Source organism: Ambystoma mexicanum, chromosome 3q, assembly GCF_040938575.1.
Source record: "Ambystoma mexicanum isolate Mex_15411 chromosome 3q, UKY_AmexF1_1, whole genome shotgun sequence".
NCBI lineage: Eukaryota > Metazoa > Chordata > Amphibia > Caudata > Ambystomatidae > Ambystoma > Ambystoma mexicanum.
In genome coordinates, this window is record NC_090926.1 from 568,327,974 (window position 1) to 568,341,048 (window position 13,075).

The window sequence follows — 13,075 nt, forward strand, 5'->3', positions numbered from 1 at the left end:
TTAACGACTGCGATGGTTACTGGGTGTTGTAGTGCTCTAATAATTCTGTCCAATAAGGCGGCATGTTGCACTGGAGTGCTGTCCGTTCTGTGGTAGCCCCTCCTTTTCCAACGTGCTAACCCTGCGTGTACTGTCAACGTCACATAGGCAGAGTCACTGTATGCGGTTACTTCCTGGTCTGCGTTTTTCTTGAGCGTGACAATCGCTGCCACTAGCTCTGCAGCCTGTGCTGAAAAGAGAGACGGTAGTTGTGGACTTATCAAACTTCAAACTCCCCATTGGTCCTGTGCTTCACCACAGCGGCACCTGTATATCTTTGTTCATCATTCTGATTGATTCTAGATGAACCCTCAATAAAGAGAATTTCCCCAGCTGCCAAAGCATTTTCTTTCACTCTCGGGATTACACCATAGAACTCCTCATAATTTGAGCAATCATGCGCATGCTCGTCTTCTGTCAGTGGTTCAGCTATAAACATGGCAGGATTCACTATTCTACATCTTAATCGCTGGATTCGATATGACCACCTCGTAGGCCCTTTGACAAGTCAAAGTACCCTTAGGTTTTTCCAAAATGGCAAACAAAGCATGTTCAACAAATAACGTCATAGAACACCCCATTACTCTGCTGGCAGCCTTCTCAATAGCGAACACGGCAGCTGCCAAAAATTTTCCACAAGGAAAATGACCCCTCATTACTGGGTCCAGAATCCCCTGTAATATCCTAAAGGCTTTTACCCCAACGTAGTTCTCTGAGTAAGTACTGCTGCCATAACTGTGCCATTCGTATGCAAAAATAAGAAGGATTCCTCAGCATAATTGGGAATTCCTAGAACTGGAGCTGTGCAAATAGCTTTTTTCAACTCATCAAACCTTTCCTCCACTTCCTCAGTCCAGACAATTTGTTCCTGAGTTGCCTCTGCCTTTTTCAGAGCCTGCAACAAGGGTCTTATATATGAACTATAATTGAAGACCCATGCTCTAACATAATTGCATAACCCCAAAAACCTTTGCATGTGCATTATCATGAGTGGGTTTGCTGTTTCAAAATTGCCTCAGACTTTTCAGGAATAACTTTCTTTCCCTCATGTGAGATTAACTGACCTATGCATAACACCTGTTCCTGGCAGTACTGACATTTTTCCTTGTCCTCTTCATATCCTTTCTCTGTGAGGATATCATTAGCTGAACTGAGTCATGTCTGCACTCTTCCTCTGAGGTGCTACAGACTAATATGTCATCTACGTATTGCAGCACAACACTCTGCAAATCAATATTGCTTAAGTCCATCTGCAGAACTCTGTTGCAAATCGATGGAGACTCACAGCATCCCTCGGGTAATCTCATGCTTTTTTAGCTTGGTTTGTCTGAACGTAAATTATGTCAGATCTTGAGAATCCTTATGCAATGGGATTGATAAAAACACATTTTTTCAGTCAATCAATATGAAATATCCCGCCTGAACAGGAATACTACAAAAGATTGTCGCCAGATTAGGAAGTAGAGGAAACTTGGCTTCTACAATCTGATTAATTGGCCTCATGTCTTGCACTAAACGCCATGACCCCACATTTGATTTTTTTCACAGGGTACACTGCAGTATTGCATGGCGATTCTGACATCACTAAGATACCTTGCTCCATCATGGCGGATATTGTTTTAAAAATACCTTCATCTGCCTCTCACGATATGGGATACTGTCGTGCTCGAGGCAAAATTCCTCCTGGTTTCAATTTAATCTTAACTTCTCCAAACCCCTTCAATACGCCTACGTCATAGGGGCCTGTTGTCCATAATGAAACTGGCCCTTTTGCCATGTCTTCATTGAAAAATTCGGGACATTTCCGTGCTAACATCATTTTCTGAGGGACCTCACGTCTTATTGCTCTCACCCAATAAGTAATACTAATTTCAAATACTTTTTCGTCATCTGACAGGTGCTCTCTAAACATCCTTGTCAGTGACATCAGTCAATCTATAACCCTCTCCGATGGCAATCACTGTGCACCATTGTCTGTCTTCATAATCAACTCCATCAAGCATAGCTAACTCTCCTCGCACTATAGCTGCTTGCAATTCCAAGGGAAAGACTCGTCCCCCCTCTACATCCATCAGCATCCTTGGCCTAAATAAGAACTCATCAGGTATTCTCACAGTCTTACCCACTAAACCTGGTAGCCATTTTAACAAAATGCATACCCCATAGCGAAAGACCTCTGGTTCTAGCGGTACTCCTCGTATGGCCATTTGCCCTGTAAATGCCATGATAAATTCACTCAAGTTTAAATAATGCATTCCTGGAGTCGAACACACTATGCCTTCATCCGTGAATGAAATAGTTATATTTAACTTTGTCATTAAATCTCGACCCAGTATATTAACTGTTGTCTGTCCTGAATACAATAATGGTACAGACATGTCGCATTCTCCTATAGAGACTGGCAATTTTTCAGTAAAAGGACTCTGCTTGTAGCTCCTGTGAAACCTTGAGCATTCATGGTATTCCCAGATAATATAAATGTCCCTTCTCGTATACATGAGCGTGTTGCCCCTGTGTCTACTAAAAAAGAAAATGATTTGCCCCCTATAGTGACATAAACCCTTGTTTCCTCTTGAGGATTGGGAGTCACTGATAGTACTGAACACATCAAGTCTCCCGGTGAGCTGTCCTATTGTGGGTACATACTTATCCCCATGGCTGTGAAAGGATTTCCTCCCTTGACAGTGACACCCCCTATCCTAGGAGTCATTAACTGTCCCGTGCTTGGGCCTTGCTGTATCCGCATAGGCGAATGCTGTGACAGCCCTTGTGGCGGATTCATTGTTGTCTGCTGTGTTTGTAAATCGTATTGCATTCTCAGCATTTGTGTCTGCTGCACTGTCTGATTTTGCGCAAACCCCTCTCCACTTTGTTGAGTGTATGCAGGTGGGTGTGTGGTCCCCCTTCTTGAGAACTGCCCATTCTGCACAAACCCTTAGCTTCCACACATGTGTGCAATATGCCCTGTCATACCACATGTCAAACATATAGGAGGTCTCCTAATTTGTCCTCCCTGCATGCCTTGACTATCGTTCTGTGTGTTTTGAAACCCACTCTGACTATTCTGGAAATTTCCCTGATTACCCTGGAAGCCTCTGTCATGATCTCTGCTTCCAAAAGGTCAGGGTTTTCCCAACTCCCTTGGAAGCAGATTCATAACCCAGGTTCCGAGTGCCAACCAGTCCCAATTGGGACCTTTTGGACCCAGTCCTGGCGCCAGTGGCACCAGGCTCATAAATATGCCCAGTCCCAGCGCTGGAAGCGCCGGGCTCATAATGCTTGGGTGGACTTACCTGCAGCAGACCATGCTGCTTACTTGCCTGCCAGTTGAGCCTCTGATCCTCTTCTGTTTGGAACTACTTTTCCTGTTGGGTGGGGCAGGAGCCACTCCCTAGATTCAGAACACTGGAACTCTTCTGGAAAGCAGGAACTCTTTTCTTACCTAGGCGTGGCTGTGGAAGGAGATACCTAAGCACTACAGGAGGCTATTTAAACCACACCCGATGGATGAATCTTGCTTTGCGTTATTCTGCATTCTCTGCAGCAGAACGCTCATCGTGTCTTCTGCATCTGATCCTGGGCCTAAGGAAAAAGGCTTACCATCCTGAACCCAGTCTTCAGCAACACCTATAAAGACAAGAAAGAACAGGTTAGCATTACGGTCTTCAGTGACAGCTCTTCACTTACCTGGTCCATCGGCTGTCACCAACGCCTCGCGCTGCATTCCGGCATCTGAAAGACAAAGGCTTACCTACTCTTCGTGCGCGCCGGAGGTCTTCACACTGCATTCCGGCATCTGAAAGACAAAAGCTTACCAACTCTTCGCATGCTCCGGAGGCCTTCGGCGCTGCATCCCGCATCTGAAAGACAAAACAAGGTGCGTTTAAAGACATTGGGGAACTTTAATACTCACGTGCCATTACTCCTTTCCACATCTAACCCAGTGGGTATTCCGGCACCCTGCAGCCGCTCCGAACTTGTACCTGCAAAATAAAAAGACAGTTAGAGCGCATCGTGAAGCAGGCAACAAGCGCTTACTTACGTGCTTCCAGGCGCTTCTATTCATCCCACGGGCTCCATCTTCAACTCACTTCAGCCCGTCATCCGCCATCGCCGGAACCCTGCAAAACAAGAGACATCATTACTAAAGACTTTAAAGACATTAGAATTACTCGAAACTTACCGTTCGTGCAGTAAACGACGGACAGCAGTCCTCTGAAGTCAAGAGGCCTGCTCCCCTTATCCAGTGAAGAAACTGGTTACAGCACCCTGCCCCGAGGCAGATGGAGAGCACAGCGTTCACTTACCTAAGGTGAGAGCGTTAACCTTTGGGGTTCTACAGGAGAAGAGAAAGGGAAGAAGAGAGAGACATTCAATAACCCAGTTCCTTAATCCCATATTTTCTATCTGCAGACATCTTACCCTTCGAGTCAGACATACAGTGCACAGAGGTCCAGCCCAAAGAGCCAGCCGTGTGTTACACATCACCTTTGAAGATACGGTATACGCCCAGTCAAGACCGGCGCCTCTACGGGAATCAGGTGAGCGTTACAGCCTCTACCTCAGAAATCTCCTAGTCCCCTTGCTATGAATCCATTATTTCCTTGGTCAAACTGCCTTTGGTTATTCACCTGTGGCATGCTTGCTGGTTTCTGCGAACCTGACCATTCTCCGCCCCTTCTATGGCTTATTTTAACAATTTCTTTTGCACTAATTTTGCTTCTTGGCCCTTCCTAATGTCCTCTTTCTTTTGATTCTTCTCCTGCAATAGTCTGCAATAATGTGCAATGGTCAGCTGTATTTCTTACCACGGTTTTGTCTCCATGCCCACCAGTTTCCTGAGCTGCTTCTGCACCGGGTCTGGCAACACCTGACATAATATATGGTAGAACAAAGGTATAGGTTTTCCTCATAGCTCGCGTGTTTTCAAAGACCACTGCACTTTGAAATGTCGAATGTAAACAAGAGGATCCTCCCGTTCCTGCATCTTCCTTGCCATTATATCTCCCATATCTGACGTGTCTGGATACTGTACTCGCAGCGCTTTCTAGACTGCCACGCTACAGTTATTAAACAGTGCTCCATCATGAGCGGTCTTCTGCGCAGTGACACTCGAGTATCCTGCCCTCGTCCAAATGTCATCTGCTCTTTCCCCAAGAAAAGCAGCTAGAAGACCCTTAATGTCTCCTATAGCTAAAGTGTTTCCTCCTGTCATTTTCTCTAATTCATGTATCCATTTCCCAGCGCCAAAAGTGAAACTCAGACGTTTACATCTTAAATTGTCCTTATCCATTTGTGGCCATGGTATATACTGTGGTCTGGCTCCTCCTTTCTCTAACAAAGGGAACTGCGAGATTCCAAACTCACATTCATCCCCCATCGTCTGTCTGTTCATAGCAGGGGCAATGGTTCTGCAGTGCCTTCTTCCTGGTAGCCACCTTAACCTGCTCCCATAAGGTGGTGAGTCCCCCCTCTCACTACGTGATTGCCCTTTGGGTTGTTCTAGTCGCACCAGAGATTCTGACGCCCGTGATTTGGATAGATCTAGATCTGACCATCTTACTTCTCTGTCCATCGGAGAACATCCTTCAGGATCACATGTGTCACCTCCCTCCTCCCCACTGAAGGTTCCTCTGTCTTCGTCTGACATATTCTGTCCCCAACTTGTATGGCTTCCCTCCTTTTCGTCTCTATTCAGACTTAGCCTGTCTAAAGACAACTGCTCAGAATTATACAAGCCTTCCTCTCTGTCGTACAACTGTGTACTTTCAAGTCGATCATTTTTAGCCTTTCCTTTTGGTTCTTTCTTAGTCCTCATATCATGATAGACCTTACCGTTTGCATCCCCAATGATTCTAGAGTCAAACTCATCCTCTAGATTTATTCTAGATAGACCTGGCATTGGTTCATGTGTCAGGAAGGATTCTTCTACGTCCCCCCATGCAACTACTGGATTAGATTCCATTCATTCCTTCTCTATACGATCAATGTCGCATGCTCTCTGCCTTCTCTTATGTTCTATTTGATTGTCAAGCTCTCTTCGCTTTCTTGCTTCTTATCTTACCCTTTCCACTTCTTGTCTTTTCATCTCTCTTCTCTCATTTGCCCTATGTATTTATTCATCTCTTTGTCTTTGTATTCTTTTATCCCTTAATGTCTGTTCTTCCTCTCTCTTTCTTTCTCGTTTGTCTCGTTCTTTGATTGTCCTCTATCTGTTATCATACTTTCTTTGCTCCTCTGCCCTTTCCGTCTTTTTCAGCTGCTCATCTAGATAGTTGTTCTTGTCTCTGTCAATCATTCCTCTCATTCTCTATCTTGTTTATCCTATTCGTCTTGATCTTCCCCTTGCCTACTTCTTCAATGCTCTTTCCATCAGGTTTGAGCAAAATCTGACCGCCCATCTATTCGTTCTCTATCAACGCTACCTCATCAGCTTTATCTTTCTTTCCTTTCCATCTCTTTATTTCTCGTCCTATATCTAAGGATGTACTTGCTTGATCACTTCTCTCTTAATCGCGTGAAATTTTAGAGATCACGTCTTTTTCTGGAGTCTTCTCTGGACTCTCATCGCCACTATGCGCAGGTGACGCATATGCCGGATTGCTGTACCCTATTGCGACCTTAAGTTCTCTTAATGGGTACACTCCGTTATCCTTTGGGCTATCACCTTTTATTTCAGGCACGGCAGGGGGAGCAGAAGGCTCCTCACCCCCCTCTTTGCATTGGTTAAGCATCCAGTCATCATGTGGCGGCTCTTCCCTTTCTTCCTGGTACATTTTTCAGAGCTCGAAGCTCGCTAGCCTTTTGTCTAACTTTTTTCCCGTGTATGCTGCGTGCAAGTATGTCGTCATGTGTTGCAAAACTGCCTTTGATAGTGATCCCTGTGTGGCCATGGTATGAACATCTTATCTGCCGTGCCCTTAACCTATTCCACAGTATACTGCTTAAGCGTGGGTGCGTGTTTTGGCAACTGCTTGCATAAATGTATAAGCAGAGCAATATCCTTCATTTTGACTCATCACTCTTGACTGTCAATACTCACCTTTACTCCTTACACTTAATAAATACGTTTCAGAAAAATAACACAATATGAGCGTGCACCCATCGTCGCAGCTCCAACCCTTTTATATCACGTTTAGTTTCAATTTATGTATTCACTAAGCATCATCAGTTTAATTAAATAAACAAATAATCAAATTTCAAAACCTTGTGCTTTCCTTTTTGCGTCTCTTAAATTATTCACTATTTCTTCACCACATATTCATGTTCAACACATAAAACAAATGGACGAACTGACAGATTTGAACGGCACACGTATATCACAGCCTACGTTCCATGAGAATATTCCTTTATTCACGTTCTTCTTGACAATCCTTGCCCCTAACAAATACTCCTACGGAGTTTGAGTCATTCCCTTTAGACAATCTTTAAACTTGCCCGTAGTCTACGTCATCCACTATTGGGACTCTGGATATGACCCCTTCTGATATGTGCAATGACGCAGGGTACTGGGCTTACTCTACTGTGATGCTCTTCATCTCAGTTTCTCAATTGCTTGACGATCCTCGTCTCAAGTCAATTACTTAATAACTCCTCGACTCTCATCGTCTCGAGTTGTTTTACCCAAACCTCCCTCCGTTACTTATTTCCCCTTATCATTGTCTCCACTCACTGCTCATTCACAGTTTGCCACCTCACCATTCGCTTGTTCGACTTCTGACTCTTGGGATCGTCGCCTCTTCAAACCAGCCTTTTCAACCTTCTGTCCGTTCAGTTTCCAGTAGAAATCAGGAGAAGATTCTGCCTGAAAACAAGGGACCTGTCTCACCTACGCTTGCAAGCTTTGTTTTTTAAGCTAGTTTCTACTACCTACAGGGAGCTTCACGTCCTTTCAGCCGAATGGCAGAGGACATCAGATATTGCCGAACCCCAAAGCTTACTATGTCGACGGTTCTTTAACCATCATCTCTCTGCTACCACGTGAACTGGGACAGCCGACCCAGCCCTTTAAGACGAGGTAGCAATACTTTGAGATGAATGGGGATGCAGAAGATACTCAAACATCAATAATCAAAATAACTCAGAAAGTTGGCAAAGTTGACTGTTTTAATGTTAATTATCTAAAACAGGGAGTACAACGGACATCAACAGATGTCTCACAGCATGATCTCAACAAAGTTCATAAAAAACGTGAGTTATATAGCAAAAACTCGTCATTACCGACGTCAACCTACGTAATTGCTAATGTCATCCTATGTGGCAAACTTCAAAAACCTAGTGGAAAATGTGATAGGCTTAGAGGGAACATCTAGGTATATGTTCCATATTAGTCTAGGAAAGTGATAGGGCCTTTAGCAGCAGGTGGGGCAACTAAGCCATCCCCTCGAACAGGTCATTATGAACGTCACTAAATACATGACATCCCATTGGTTATACAAGCTATAAGGCCCTTAACTACGCTGCCCCCTATAATTGGTTGGGACTCTTACATCCATCAGTACTTTTCCACCTACGCTAGCAGCACGCAGGCTGGTCTTCAGGTGCTTGTGGGCTGGTCATGACCATAGCTTCCCACCAATTAGCATATCATCTATCATCACCTCAGTGGTCCGCACGAGGCACACTCTGTCTCCTTGCGTAGGTGTGGTTCGTCATGATTGTCCATTTTCACCCCTCCACATGACTGAAGACCACAAATTTGAGCTCTGGTGCATTTAAAATACTATTATTTAATGAACCTCTGACATCTTCCTTATTTTCGTGCATGTCTTCTGAAAAGGAGTTTTGTTCTTTCACACGATTGTAACTAATGTCTGGTCATCCCAGCCTGACACAGCCTTGGCTTCTTGGGGCTGGTCCAGCCTCGCCCTTCTGAGATTCACTCCTGTAATTCGATTGCTTTTATCAACTGCGACACACTATAAAAGGACTTCCTTTTCCTACTCCAACTCTGCTATAATGCATAGTGGAATCGTCTATAGTTCACTCACTCCTATATATATATATACGTTGGCGCTTGCCACAATCTATTCACTACATAGCTAGCCTCAAGAATACTTTGTCTGCTTGCGTTTCTTTGCATCTGTACACATGTAAAATAACTTGATATCTTCATCATTTCTGCAGCATAAGCCTCTTCATCTCGAGCCCAAGATATTACTTATCTTTGTTACTTTCTTGATGCCTATAGAACATCTATGTTCTCTTGTCTCTGCATCTCTTCTGGGTGCGTCAGTCTTGCTGTGTGTGACATCACCAATCTGCTCTTTTGCTCATTTCTAACTCTTCTTCTGACTCGTCTTCTGCGATTTCATTCAAATGACCATCCTACATCTTGTATGCAGGTGTAGGAGAAGTTGCAACTGTGCCTGCACTTATTTGCGCCAAGATAGCTTGCTGGTGTATTTCCTTTTGCTATGAATAACAAATCCAAAATTCCGTTGTGTTTGATAAAGTTTTTTATTTTGTATTTTCAGCCCCTCTTGGATGACAGATCTGGTCATAAAGGAAGCAGACAAGGGTGGAAATATCCTCATAATGAACCGTGAAGTCTACATCAAGATGGCTAACAATCATCTAGAGACTCCAACCCGTTATGAGAAACTGTCAACTAATCCAACTGTGAGGATAATACAAGAATTGAAACGTCAAATAGATGGATGGCACCAGCAAGGATTAATTTCAGATGAAGAAAAATCACATCTCTCTGTAACCAAACCCGTAATTCCGACTATATATTTTCTTCCAAAGGTACATAAGACCTTTGATACCATCCCAGAAGGCAGGCCAATCATGCGTGGCATTGGATGGGCAACAGAACCAATGGCAGAATATATGGCAGAATATATCGACAATGTGATAAGACCAGACGTATGCAAAATCAAGGCGTATCTGAAAGACACTACTGTTGTTATAACATTTTTGGAGGAAATACATTGGCAAGAGACTTACCTGTTAGCAACCTGGGACGTCAAGGCACTCTACACATCGATTGGACATCAACTAACACTAGAAGCAATGGATTATACTTTCAAAGACAAGTTTGCCTCACATTTTAACTATGCATGCATGCTTAAAGAAATGCTAATGGCCACTTTGGAGAACAACATTTTTACTTTTGATAATCAATTTTTCCGACAAATCCGCGGGGTTGCTATGGGCGTGAAGTACGCCCCAGCCCTAGTTAATCTAGTAATGGGGATGTTCAAAGATTTGTTTATTTACCAGTTTCAAGAATACAAGGACAAGATAATAAAATGGTGAAGGTACATAGACGATGTATTAATTATTTGGAATGGAACACTAGACGAACTTGAATCGATTTTACATCAAGTGAATATGAACCAATTTGGTTTGGAATTTACCGGCCAAAGCAGCAACTTTGAAATTAACTTCCTGGATTTAACTATTTTTGTATCCTCTAATCGATTACATACAAAAACCTTCAGGAAAAAAACAGAAGTAAATTCTACACTATTCGCAACAAGTTGCCATCACCAATCAGTTATCCGAAACATCCCTAAAGGGGAATTTATTCGTGCAAAATGGAATTGTACTGATCTACCAACATTTGAGAAAGAATGCAATCTGTTGTCAAATCGTTTTTCGGTTAGAGGATACCCTCAAAAGGCAATTAAAACTGCAAGGAAAAAAGCTCTAAATATGATGAGACAATCAACATTGAAGCAAAGAATCAAGGAAACACAACCAGACAATATGATCCAATTTATCACTATGTACTGCGCAAATAATAAAGAAATCAAGAAAGTCCTTAAAAGAAATTGGTATCTACTGAAGCTAGACCCACACGTGGGCAAACGTATCCAGGACCATCCCACGATAGTATATAGAAAAGCTAAAACTTTGAAAATGATCCTAAGCCCATCACTGTTGCCAGAAAAAGAGGAGACAAGACCAACAACCTGGTTACAGCAACCTATGTCGGGGTTCAGAAAGTATGGTTTTTGCACCATGTGCAACTATGCAGTACCAAATACAGATTTGTTCACAGACAAGAATGGAGTGAAAACTCGGATTAAAGAACAGATAAACTGCAGATCAAAATACGTTAACTATGCTATAATATGTGTTTGCAATCTGGTTGTTAGGCAGAATCCTGTGCAGTGCCCTTAGGGACCACTACACACAATTAAAACTACAGGTGGCAATACAAGTTTTACCTTTGGTACAAGCCTGTACTACTATGTTAAAGTGGTAGCAGTAGCAGAGCAGCCAGGCGTATCTCAAGAGTATATGAGCAGTAGCAGAGATTACACAAAGGGACCACAATTACTGTGACTCAAGCAAACACTGACTCAAGGTTTCAGGTAAAAAATATAAGTACATTTATTTTAAACCATTTGTTATAAACACGACACTTCTATTAATTCAAAAACCACACGTAAAATACACTATCACTAACCATTAACCAATTCACTTTCTACGGTATACTTCAAGGTAAGTACCCTGTGTTTTAGCGGACCAGTGTTGCGAAACAAAAGATGTTACCAGGAATACACTTGCAATCACTTTTTGACAGTAATGACAGTTCGGTCTTACTAAAGAAACGCGTATCCGCGGCAGGAAATGTTACCGGGGCAAATACACACTTAGCACCTGAGATACCCAGAGAGAGTTGGGGGCAAAAATCTTAGGCAATACTATTGTCAAGGCAGACAGAAACAGAGAACACTCTTAGACAGAAATTCAAGAGTCAATAGGCCGGAGCCAGTGTCAAGTGGAACCGGGTTCCTGTTGTCGAGGATCACAAAGTCGGATAGCTCACGATTCAACGTAGCCAGGAGTACTTGGATATTGTCAACAGAGGAAGCAAAAGTTATAAGTAGGAGGGAAGACAAGGGCAAGCCTTGGAGGCGAAGAAAAGGGATTCACCCTAATTCCTCTAGCAGAACACAGTACCTTATTCAATGAAGACGCTGGTGCCACAGCAGTTGTTCCTGGTAGTTTCCTACAGACCCTTGGTTCCTGGAGCTTCGATCCAAAGGAGGACGTCTAGAGGGGTCTGCACCACACAGGGATGAAGCCTGCAGCAGCGACAGTGAATAAAAGGCGCGCTCCTTAAAAACAGGAGAGGCTCTTCAGATGGCTATCCGGACCACTACAGCAGTGTGCAGCGATTTCAACCACGAAGAGGGTTCTCTGGCTGTAGAAGATGAGCTGGTTATCCCCACCAAGCTCAAGTGAAGAAGACTCCGGACTGGATCTGCTCTGGTCGTCAAAGGGTAGATAGCTCAGGACTGCAGCAGGGCTTCACCAGGACAGGATAGTTGCAGCAGTCGACTTCTTCTCCGCTTCTCTTCGGTTCCTTGTAGTTCTAGTGGCGACTCTGACTTCTAGCCCAATAGACCTGCCTTTTATGCGAAAATTCCCCATTCACACAGCCTGGCTGTCAATCACGCAGCAGGGGGGTTGTCCGGCCAGGACAACTACCTCAGCCAATCATGGCAAAGTGCGACTTGGGTTTCCTAGGGTACCCTGTGCAGGGGTGACTACACCCTTCCCTCACATTCAGCCCACCTAGACACCCAGGCGCCTAGAGGAGGGCTTCTAGGCAGAAGCCCGCCAAAAGACAGTGAACAAGGAAGGCAAACCTGGTTTGCCGCGCAAAGTAAAACACAAGAAGGACTTTAACAAAAAGAAAAGGCGAATAAACCTGACCGGAGCCAAAAGAAAAAGTATTTAGTCAAGCGGGTTTAAGTTTGAGGCTAGTATAATATCCTAAAACAATACCACGTTTATTAGTATAATCGCGGTAGAAAAGTTAGAGTAGATACCACTGCCACCAGCCAGGTCTAAATGTTAAAAGAGCAAAACAATGCTCTAGGAGGTACAGATAAAAAGGGCTGAGGGTTAACCCTTTCCAGTACTCCATGTAAGATGGGGTGCACTGGATCTGTGGTTAAATGACTAAGTAAAGTTAATGGCAACTTTAACCTTTTCTGGGGGACAGTAGTCAGCCTCAGAAATGGAGTCGGTGGGAAGTCTAAAAGACAGCCCTGTGTCACTGCACTGAAGG